This window comes from Monopterus albus, unplaced genomic scaffold, assembly GCF_001952655.1.
Source record: "Monopterus albus unplaced genomic scaffold, M_albus_1.0 scaffold57.1, whole genome shotgun sequence".
Lineage (NCBI taxonomy): Eukaryota > Metazoa > Chordata > Actinopteri > Synbranchiformes > Synbranchidae > Monopterus > Monopterus albus.
The window spans coordinates 1566711-1577807 of record NW_018127937.1 but is presented as its reverse complement, the minus strand read 5'-3'; the positions used below and the strand labels follow the sequence as shown (position 1 = coordinate 1577807).

General features: G+C 44.0%; 1 protein-coding gene across 8 annotated transcripts in view; it reads right to left on the bottom strand.

The window, feature by feature from the left end:
- LOC109961624 (SH3 and multiple ankyrin repeat domains protein 2) overlaps positions 1-11097 on the bottom strand; it is a 172659-nt gene that overhangs the window by 161003 nt on the left and 559 nt on the right. For 5 of the 8 annotated variants that reach the window (XM_020602590.1, XM_020602594.1, XM_020602597.1 and 2 more), the window contains exon 2: positions 10580-10687. The gene's annotated coding sequence lies outside the window, so the exon portion shown is untranslated. Of the gene's footprint in view, positions 1-7216; positions 7505-10579; positions 10688-11097 lie in introns of those variants that run through there. The other 3 variants (XM_020602593.1, XM_020602591.1, XM_020602596.1) reach the window with 1 other exon arrangement.

The following is an 11097-nucleotide window of genomic DNA, read 5'->3' as shown; positions in this document are numbered from 1 at the left end:
GTTCAGCATCCTCACAGCCTGGTGGATGAAGCTGTTTGTAAGTTGGTGGAGTGGGCCTGAAGACTCTGATACCTTCTCCCTGAAGGCAGGAGTCTCAAGTGGGAGCGTGTGGGGTGGGAGGTGTCATCAACAATGCTGATGGCTCTGCGGGTGAGGTGGGGGTTAAAGATGTCCATGAGGGAAAGCAGAGGGGCATCGGTGATCTAGCTGGCTGTTTTCACTATGTGTTGCAGAGTCTTTCTGCAGGAGGCAGTACTCTTGTTCCTGCTCTGAGGAGGGAGGTGGCTGCTGGAGGAGCCATGAGCAAGGACACATGAGAGGATCCTTCATGGACTGACACACCCCTTTATCAGAAATCAGTTGATGACTGAAGGCTTCAGATGACTCCTCGATGCCTCTCTCCTCACATCTTATGCTTGTAAGAGGCTTGAGCTGCAGTGAGGTGTGGGGGTTTATCCACAGCAAAGGAGAGCTTCTTTTTTCCATTTCACCTCCAGTGTACTGAGGACACAAATCTCAGCGACAGATCTTAAAACCTGTAGTGCTTCATGGCTTACTAATAGCTGCACCCCCAGGACAGTCCCATGCACTGTTGAATCTCTGAAAACATTGGCTCCTACATGCGTCGTAATCTGGGTCATCTGCTTTTGGACACCCCTTGTCTGATAAATGCCCAGGACTTTCAAACTCCATGTCCCTTGGTGCCTTTTCATTAACAATATGATCTGACAGATAAGATGGCTTGAGTTACTGTCTCAGACTTGACAAAGCTCATCCAGAGACACTATATTCAATATGTATACTACAGCACCCTGCAACAGGTAAACTGATCTTCATGTGTAAATATGGGTGGAGTACACCTGACACCAACAGTGTCTGAACAAAGAAATGTGCACCACCCACTTTCAAATCTTTGATCTGCTTTTTAATCCTTCACAACATGGTCGACAGAAACGCCACAGGAAATCAACAAGTCCTGCACAAAGCAGCATCTTTCAGCCATCCAGTGTACTACTGAATCCCCAGTTCCCCGGGAGGGCAGTGAATGGGCTTCCCAGTTACGGAGCTCATCATATAGTAGGTATCCATGGCGACTGCATAGCAATTTTGCTGCTTCCGAGCATTTTGTGTAGAGAGATATTTATAAGAAAACTAGAATTTCATGCTTTTGTACCCTTGGTGTCCTGTGTGGCAGCCTGAAGCGATGGGTGAATCTGGAGGCAAAAATAGAGCATGCAGGAGAATGCATCAAGAGGCAGGACCTTTCCTGTGAGGATGGGACCAGCAGGAACAGGCACACAGAGAAGCACAGAAGACCAAAACCCAGCTGGCACGTATCATCAAAGTAACAAGAACCCAGGAGCCCTGGGTGACAGAAGGAACCATAGCACAAGAGCTGCCTTACACCAGCAGATGATGAGTAAACTGTCACATGTGCAGCAGAAAGGAAAGGTTAGGAAAGACGCTGCTGGTCAAACGCCCCAAATGTTAACAACCTTGCACATCGACTCCACTCAGAAACATATAATACTGATGTGTGCATGCAAAGACGTAAAGAACAGCAGTTAATCAACCTGACTTGACAAATGTTTCAGTAAGAAGTCTGAAAAAAGAATATAATGTGTTTTTATGTGGAGGACAGTGACCTGAACAGCCACATGTAAAATTCCTCATCACTAGCATTATATCAGCCTTCATTTTTGTTTCTCTTTTTAGGAAACAGCCATTCGTTGCATTTGCATCCTGTAGTCGCCTTGTGTGTCGTAGTTTGCTCTGTTACTGGCTGAGTCCATCTTGTGATACGTGCAGAGCAGGGATTCTGATCTTCTTGCTCTAATGGTGCTGACACAGAGGTCGGAGATTAATCGGGTCTAGGAGCACATATGCAGGTGGCCCAGATCTGGTCTGTGGAAATGTCAGGTCTGAGTCACTGGGAAGGAAACTTCAGCTGTGATGTGAATGCAGCCAAGATTTTCTGCTCCTGCTGCCCTCTCATGTAACTGCTACACACATTGTGTGAGTTGGATTTAAGTCCCAACCTTGCCTTTAATGACTATAATCTAACTTAAATCACTCCACTGAATCTATCACTGATTTAACAGACGTCATTTCTATTGTCTTCAAAGAAGATAAAAGCAGCCATGCTTTTAGCAGTGAAGACCGTAGGTAAGGAGCTCGCTGCTGAACGCCAGTATCCACGCTCAGCTTCACTGCACCACATCACAAATTCCAGTCTGAGAAGGCAGTGGGCATGCTGGGGAGTCCCTGCCAAGACTAAAGATCTGCCTTTGTTCCCAGCAGATGTGAGTCCCAGTAGAAAGTAGTGGGAGAGAAATGAAACGTTTGGAAGCACCACAGAGTGTCTGTGTACTCTCTCTCTCACAGCTCGCTTTACCTCCCTCATTTGGTCTCTGTCGCTCTCTGTCTGAGCCCTATGGGGCTGATAGAGCACCTGAACTCTGATGTCCCAGAGTTTGACTTTGATCACTGTGATGACAAAATCCAGAGCTCCCTCTCAAGGTCTCTCACACATGCACACACTTCCTATCGGCCCCTCCCAGGGTCCTGTGTCAGAGCAGAGATAAACGAGGAGCTGGAAAAGGCCGTGCCCTCCAGAGATATGAGCAGGCGAGGCATCAACAAAGTTCAGCTTTTCCATTTTCTTTTCTGTTTGATAATCTTACATTTATCTTTATTATGAAAAGGTGAAGGTCTCGGCCACTTCCTGGAGTCATAGAATGACTTTCAACAACCCCCACACCAGAGAACAGTCCAGTCTCCACTAACCTCATCTGGGGACAAGTGTGAAATCTAAGCAGATAAGCAAAACTCACGACTCCAGTCTGTATGTTTCACTCAGAATAACAACCTGCAAATACTGGGGTCCAACCCAACACTTTTTGGATTTTGTGAAATAATAATAAAAAAAAAATTCTGGTTGGAACAATCATGTTTTTAAACAAGCAACATATACAGTACATGTCTGCTACAAATGAACACTTGAACCTACCATTCTTACAATTCCGCTGAAAACAAATGTGCCTGCCTAGTGGGTGGAGTTAACTGTAGCAGACAAAGGATTAGTTGTAACACTGCCTAGAAAAGTCTGATAAACCTATGCAAACAAAATCAATTTAATATAATTCTATGTTGTATCAAACGAGGATATTTCCCAGCCGTACTGCATTTTATGATATTGATCTATATGACACAGATCGGTACTGACATGTCAAATGAATGTGACATGAGACTGTGTCAAACAATCAGTGATTTAATTTCTGTCCACAGGTAGGACAGCAAATAAAGATAACATCACAGGTCAGACAAATATGGAGTTTCCAAAGAACTAGCTTCTTGTCATTGTTTACATAAGCGGGGTTTGTTGTGATGCAGTGATACAACTAACCACTTTACAGAATCCGGTTGCAAAGTGCCAAGATGGCGGCCACTGCATCTGTGATATTGTGGCTTCAACCCTAACCCTTTGCACAGTGGAGGGAAGTGGTGTCCATATTTATATAGCCAGTGGTTTAAATCAGGAGTTCAAATCATGGGCAGCACTTCCTGAATGCCATGGTGATGAAGAAAACATCAGCTTCATTTAAGGGGCCGATAAAAAAAATATCTCCTTGGGCTTAACATTTCCAGTACATTCACCCAATACACAGGACGCTGCCTCCCTGAAGTACTGTACACTTGCATTTGGAAATGTACCAAATTGGAAGTGAAGAAGAGAAAAGAGCTGAGGGATTCCTCCCCTGATCCCTGACCCCATTCACATTGCCACTTCCACATCAGTGAGCTGACAGTTCAGCTGAGCGTGAACCAGCTTCTGCAGTGTCAGGTAAACAAAAACAGGCTGGAGGAAGACATGGAGGCATCTCTACGTTAATGTTTCTGGAACATCTTTTTAAACCTGTGGCGTGCTGCATGACAGCCTTGAGAAGAGGCAGCAGGCGCAGACTGAAACCGTCGAGCATTAATTAAACATCTCACGGTGCATGAGACAGTCCGCCCACCTGTATGCTTACACCTGATGTTTAGGTAAGTCAGTCAACCATAAAGGCCACTGCTCGGTTGCTTAGATGAGAGGAGCAGTCGCCGAAATGATATGGTTTCACAAAATCCTGGTGCAGCATCAGCCACCAGGTCTCATCCAAGCAGGAAAGATGCTTGTGTATCTGAGACCTGCAGCTTTACTGCCACCCTCAGCATTGCGTAGGCCACCCCCTTTTCCAGTGGCTACGTGCACTGTATTCGCCTTTATCCAAGTTCTAAATGTGTGTGACGTCACTGAGAGCTCTCGTCCAAAAAGAAAGGTCCTCTGTTTCCTTAAAAGCAACTAAAAAGTTTCACACCCGAGAATTCCTTCCCAGAACCAATTTTAAAAAATGCTGAACTGACCAGTGAAAGGAGTCGTAGCGCTGAAACGATTCATTGATTAACTGACTGAGCATGAAGAGAAAACAAGTTTGATGATTAAGGTCATCATTTAAGTCATTTCTCAAGCACCAAATCAGCTGTTTACTAAACCTTTTTGGTTTACACCACTGTAGAATTGAATACGCTGTGGTTTTAGACTATTGATGAGACAAAACAAGCAGGAGGAAGACATGGCTCTGTTTGCAGGTGGTCTGTCTGTCCAGCCCATTCAAGGGAAAATCTCTGGAACACTTTGAGAGAATTTCTTTAAACTTGGCACAAACGTCCACTTGGACTCAAGGATCGACTGATTAGGTTTTGGAGGTCAAAGGTCACAGTGACTTCGTCTCTGTCCTATTTCCATGGATTTAGCTGGCTGGAGGAGGCATACACCTGCCACGTGGTGATTCAAGTTTGTTTGTTTTTTACTTTTGAATTTTTTTTTTGCCAAACAATAAATTTTTTCATTTAAAAAGTAATCAAGAGAATCACTGCTAATGAAAACAATCATCAGCTGCAGCCCAAGAGAGTTTATCACTATGATCAATGTTACAATATTATAAAGTGAAAACTTATCAGACTCCAGGCAACCTAACACAAAACAACAGTACACAGCCAGACTAATCCACCGGAAACCCTAACAACCTACAGTGCAAAGTGATGCTGACAGTCGAACACAACACAAACTGACTCAACAAAGTCAGGATGAGTTTTTGTGTTGCTGGTATTAACTTCTGTTGCAAGCACATGTGTTCTAAAGAGGATGAGCCATTAAAAACACATGTACAGTAAGTCTTATGGGAAATGAAGTGAGTCAGTGGCGTTAATAAGACCTTTGCTTAGGACAACACATGGTACAAATAGATTTATTTTCTAGTATAACGAGCGAAAATTAAATGACAAACCTGGAGATAAGATGCCAGAGGGAGTGAGCAGCCTAGTACAGAGAAACAGACAGAAGCTTAGGGAAACCAAGTAAAACCAGAACTTCCAGGTTTCACTGCAGAACTAAGAAACCCTCATTCAGAAGCCCATTGATACCTCTACCATCACTAACAACCTAACTACAGAGCCAGCCTTCCTCAACTGCATGCCGTGTCTCTTGCCTGATGTGTTTAGATATATAATAATTATTGCAATTACTTGGTAATAACGTTTATGCTTATTTTATGCCACCATTTATTCAATATTTACATTTTAGTGACCTTTAACAAACACCATTTCCCATGAGCCACTGATGGATGTTTGCAGACTAAATCACAGCTGGACAGAAGAGTTCAGACATGTCTGCCCGACAGAGAGGAAGGAGCGCTACAAGCTCCCAGACAGCAAAGAGAAGACAGCAGTGGTGAATTTCAAAGAGTTGGACTGTAGACGGTATATAAAGACGGACTACGTGACAGCTCCCAGAAGTGAAGTCACTGTGAGTCGATGGCCCCCTGGTGGCCGGTGGAGGTCATAAACCCTGCTCCCTCCATGTTAGCAGATGGAACATGAGCCAAACAATTCATAGTACAAAGAAGTATTTCCCAAAGGTGATTTCTGCCATTTTAGCCAGATGTGTTCATGCTGCTGTGTGTACAAATATCATTTTTCTGTAGTTTTATTTCTTGGGATCTGTAGTTTTGTTAGATGCATAAATTGTTGAATAACTTTGTTAAAATCATGAACGTTTCACCTTCAGCTGTAGTGGCTGGAGACTGTGGAAAGAAATCCGAGGAACAGGTTCCATTCTTTCCATAACAACCAATGAAAAAATGATTAATGAGGCACTGCACTAATTACTGAATACGGATGGGACGTCACAATTTTGTCTCTTTACTGTGCCTTACTGGTGTTGGCAGGTTTCTGCATGTTAAACAGTAGCTCGCCAGATCCGAGGTTTACCTGTGAGTAGTCACTGCATCACCAAGTTTCTCAAACTACCGTAAATATTTCACAAAGACGGGCCTTTACATCACACAGCTGCTGTCAAATAATAACAGCTTTTTTTTTAAAAGTGCTTCCTCTTGTTCAGTAAAGGCAGCCTTTAGATGTATGACTTTATTAATGGCTAATCTGTGTAAAACACACATTCACAACCTTAAATCTTATCAAGTGTTAACAAAAGCAGGGAAGGAAAGTGGCAAAATGTCTTACAAGAACATGAAGTGCACGTTTCTTTTCACACTTTGGTCTCTGTTGTGAAAATGAAGTTAAAGCACCCTTTCTCCTTGTCAAATAGAGCAGAGACCTTTTTCACAGAAAATAACTTGTCAAAGGAGGAAAATTGCAGGTGGAACGAATTAACCTGGCTTTGTTTAACCAGTGACTGCAGTGCAGCAATTAGAAACGCTGCTCGTTACACTAATGTCTGCAACTCCGTGGCTCCCAGGTCCATGTGGTCAGGTGCGCCTCCTAGTTTGGGAACCTCATTAGACTCACTTTATTAATGACTTGATAACGTCACTATGCGCTTATCAATTATTCATAACTAATCTATAAAGACACTTGTTTATTAACCATTAATTCAGCCCATGTTACTCTTAAAGCTCCTCTATAAATGGCGCCCACATTTAATTGGGAATTAGGCTCACTTCATCCAACATGATGGGGTATTTCACAGATGAAGGAAAACTACAACTCCACACAGAAAGAAGATGAAAACGTGTTAAAGTAGGACGAGGGTTAGGTCTACTGTACTATAAAGTCACTTCGGAGTCCCAGAAGTCTAAGCAGGAGTGTTAGTAAAGGCTCCTGCAGTATCTTTGTAGAAGGGCGGTGTAACAGTGGTATCCTAAAGGTTCCTGCTTACCTTTGACGTCGTCCCTAGTTCCTGCTCATTCACACTGGGTAATTCCTTCGCCTTTGTGCCCGTTTCCTCTGCTCTCTTCTCCCGTATTCCTCCTAATGTCGCCTCATGCCTCCGACTCTCCGGGCGCACCGCGCTGTCGGGAAAACTTCCAGCCAAAGTGTGGTTCTGTGCACGGAGGGAAACGAGCAGTGATGGGTAGGAGGAGAGCGGCGAGGGAGGGAGGAGAGGACGGAGATTAGGAACCTGATCTCCGGGAGAGAAACCCGACTGCTGCCGAGCCGAAACCCAATATGAGGCGACAGACAGCGAGCGCGGCTCCTGCCTGACACAGCGCAGCGATTGGGAGGGTGGAGAGCGTTTATTACAGGGAAAGCCAGCGAGCAACGAACGACGAGACAGGTGGATGTGTTCCTGTGGATGTCTTTGTCACTTCTGTCACCCCAGGCCAGAGCACTGTCTGCCTGGAAGCGCGCACACAGGAGATTTTAAAACGGAATCTGAAATCCCAGCTCACTGCCAACACGTAGGCTACCTGGCCATTATCAGCAGAGGTGGTTATAAATAGCAAAACCGGTGAGGGCTGCTGTAATGTAATCAAACCTCTTCACTTCCAGCTGCAGCTGAGTAAAAGGTGGTCTGAGGTGTGAATAAAAGTCAACAGGATTTTCAGTTTGAGCGTCATAAAGACTGAAGACAGCGAAAAGCCAGAAATAAGAATATCATTATCTCAGGTCACCTGGTGACTGTTCAAAAAGGATGAATGAAACCCAACCTGCAACAAATCCCGTCATGAACAGGACTGGGCACAGTGGATGAAATCCATATCATAATTCCACTATCAACATTTTTTTCTAACAAGGTTTTCTAATTAAAATAAGCAAGAGTCTGCAGACACTGTCTGTACAATGCAGCAGGACTTTGACCTACAAGCTAACATGTCACAGATAGAGCGCTTATGTACTTAACAGATGAGCTAGGCTTATTACCATTCATCCTGACTGGGAGATGAATGTGTGTAGCACATTTAAACCATCCAGTAGCTGTTGAGACATTTCACTCAAACATGTGAACCCTGTGGAGGGCCCCAGAGGAAAGACAATGCATAATTTGGGGGTCAGGCTTTTGTTCCAAACACTGTGCCAATCATTTGATATTTCACTTTGTGCCAGAGCAGTGGACCGACAGGTTGCCATGCTGCCAGCGTGCTAAAAATGAGGTTGTCAGTGCTCTTTAGTGGCCCAACTATATAACGGCACCATTAGTTCTGTCAAGGAATGGTTACAACTGTGTACAATTTGCACAGACTTCTGTTCCTGTGTGCTTTCACATTAACATAAATGTATCTTGTTACTTATCGGCCAAAATGTGCCGAGAGTGACACAGGCCAGTATCAGGCCAGTTCTTCAGTCAGCCACTTTATCCGTCTGTTACCGTTTAATTTTTGCAACACAAAAACACAACGTGATCATGTCATCATGATGTGAGTCCACTGAAATGGAATAGACTAGTTGGCGTGTCCTGTGCCTGGGATGAAACGGAAGAAAAATCATTTACTGTTATGAATGTAATAGAGTCTGATTAGCCTCCTCTTCCAGCTAGGAACTGAAATTTCTTTTGAGTTGCGGGGAAGTTGAACATCGATTTTTACTGTCTGGGAGAGACAACACCAACAAGAGCTATCCCGTGACCAATGCCTGACCGATATGAACATCTGACTCACAAGTCAACAGGGCTGACCATCTTTGTGGTCCTGTTGGGGTATTCCTTCTGTGTGCCACGAGATGGGATATGACAGACCGATTAAGCTTCCTGTCCTTTGAGCAAACAGCATGTGTGGCATCCCCTCCTCTCTCTTATCTTCACTTCCTCTTGCTGTCTGAAATATCGGAGACCAGAGTGCCCTCTGCAAATAAACGTTATTACCATGACAACCACACTACAAGCCAGGATGGGATGATGTGGACCATGGCAACAGTGGCAGGCAGCCAGGCCGACAGCCCGGCTCCACCCCAGGGGCAAGTCAGCGTGCGAGCTCCAGGACGTGATACTAGTGTGTGCACACGCCAATTTGTATTTCTAGTTCAAATCCACTGGCAACAGCTGAACATCAACAACATCCAGTAACAAAAACTGCAAGAATCAGAGTGGAAGTTGTGCTATTTTCCTCTATACAGCAAGAATTCACACAGTGTTGGGAACACAGTGTATTTGTGGTTTAGGCCAAGACCCCATCCACCTGGCCACTTTTCCACACTCTAGCTCTGCTCAGCATGTTCAAAGCACGGTTAAACTGTCCTTCTAAAAAATATTGTGACAAGATTTTGGTTTATTGCTCAGAGTTAAATGTGAAGATCAATACCACTTCTGTGTCTGTGCATTAAGTATAGAGCTGGGGCAAGTGCCAATCATCTTGGCTCTGCATAAAGACTGGAAAGACGGAAACAGCCTAGCCCTGACCAAAAATACGCCCACTAACACCTCTAGCAACACTGCCACTGCGAGCACATTAGCATGCCGACCAGAATTTAGATCAAAGCAAAAGTAGTCCGGTCTGAGCGTGGTATCCGTCTTCCCCTCCTACTCATGACAAGAAAGTGAATAAGTACATTTCCCAAATATTTTAAACTGTGATTGCATCTATTATTTTGGTTGTAACAGCAACATTCCACCCATTCAAAACAAATGTGAGTAACGCGAAACATCTGAGACCTAAAACTTCAAAGTTGCAATGTCATCGAGCTGCAAAATCTGCCAATGACATTGGGGGAGATTTTGTCTACTCATAATGTTTCCCTGCATCTTATGTGTACCACTGAAACAAACAACTAGAAAGCCCTCAGAGCACATGCTTCCATCATGGCTGCACAGTGCTCAAAACCTGTAACAGAGTTTGGCTCTGCATGTAGAGAATCATGGGATACTTGTGCCAGATATTTGTAATTCATACACATTATGAAAAGGCCTGTCATACAGAAATCCCATGAAACACCCCTGGATCAACACCAAAAATTAAAATCTGTTCCTCAGCCAGCAGACTAACACTCAAGAGTTTGACTGAAATCTGTAAACTAACATGTCCAAAACTCTCCTGTGGTGGAGGGAGCCACAAAAGGCACACTGCTAACCAAACATGTCCACACTGATGGCGCGCTCAACTATATGGACAATTTTTAGTAAAGCTGCCGTTAGAATTTCTCACAAGATATTAAGTTAGATCACTTCCACTGAAAAGGTGGAGGAAACAACAGTTCTCACCACAGAAGGGGCATTAGAGGCAGCAGCTAGTCTCCATTCCAATTATTTCACCATCAAATAGTGAAACAAATGCAGGAACAACTTGAGATCCGTGCGCACACACCTTACCTTTCTAAAGGTTATCCCTGTTGAACCACACTGGCAATTTGTGTCTGATGTCACTGGGCTGCAAGCAGTGACGTGCGGTCAGGTGAGGCAGGTGAGGCAGAGCCTCCGCTGTCAATCGTGAAAAGAAAAAAAAAAGTTAATCATAAAATATAATAAGTGTTAATATTTGTGGGCCCTTTTGCCGTTCGAATCCGATGTTGAATGAAATTTTTTCAATAAAGAATAGCAGAATTCCGTATGTCCCGTTCAAAAACATGGAGGAGATGCGCGATGAGGCAGCACTTTGCTGTGCCTCTCAGTGGATCGTGTAATCCTCACAAACTGTATGCAATGCAAATAGTGTGTCGCTGTCCCTCTATATGTCGCAAATAAAATACTTTCAAACACTCTGATTATATGCTCTGCCTTGCCATAATCTGGATAATGTATAAAATGTAGTCCTGTAACGTGTTTAGGCTCGCAGATTAACCATAAAACCCAGTAAAAAAGTTACTCGGTGAGGCAAACAGTACGCCTGC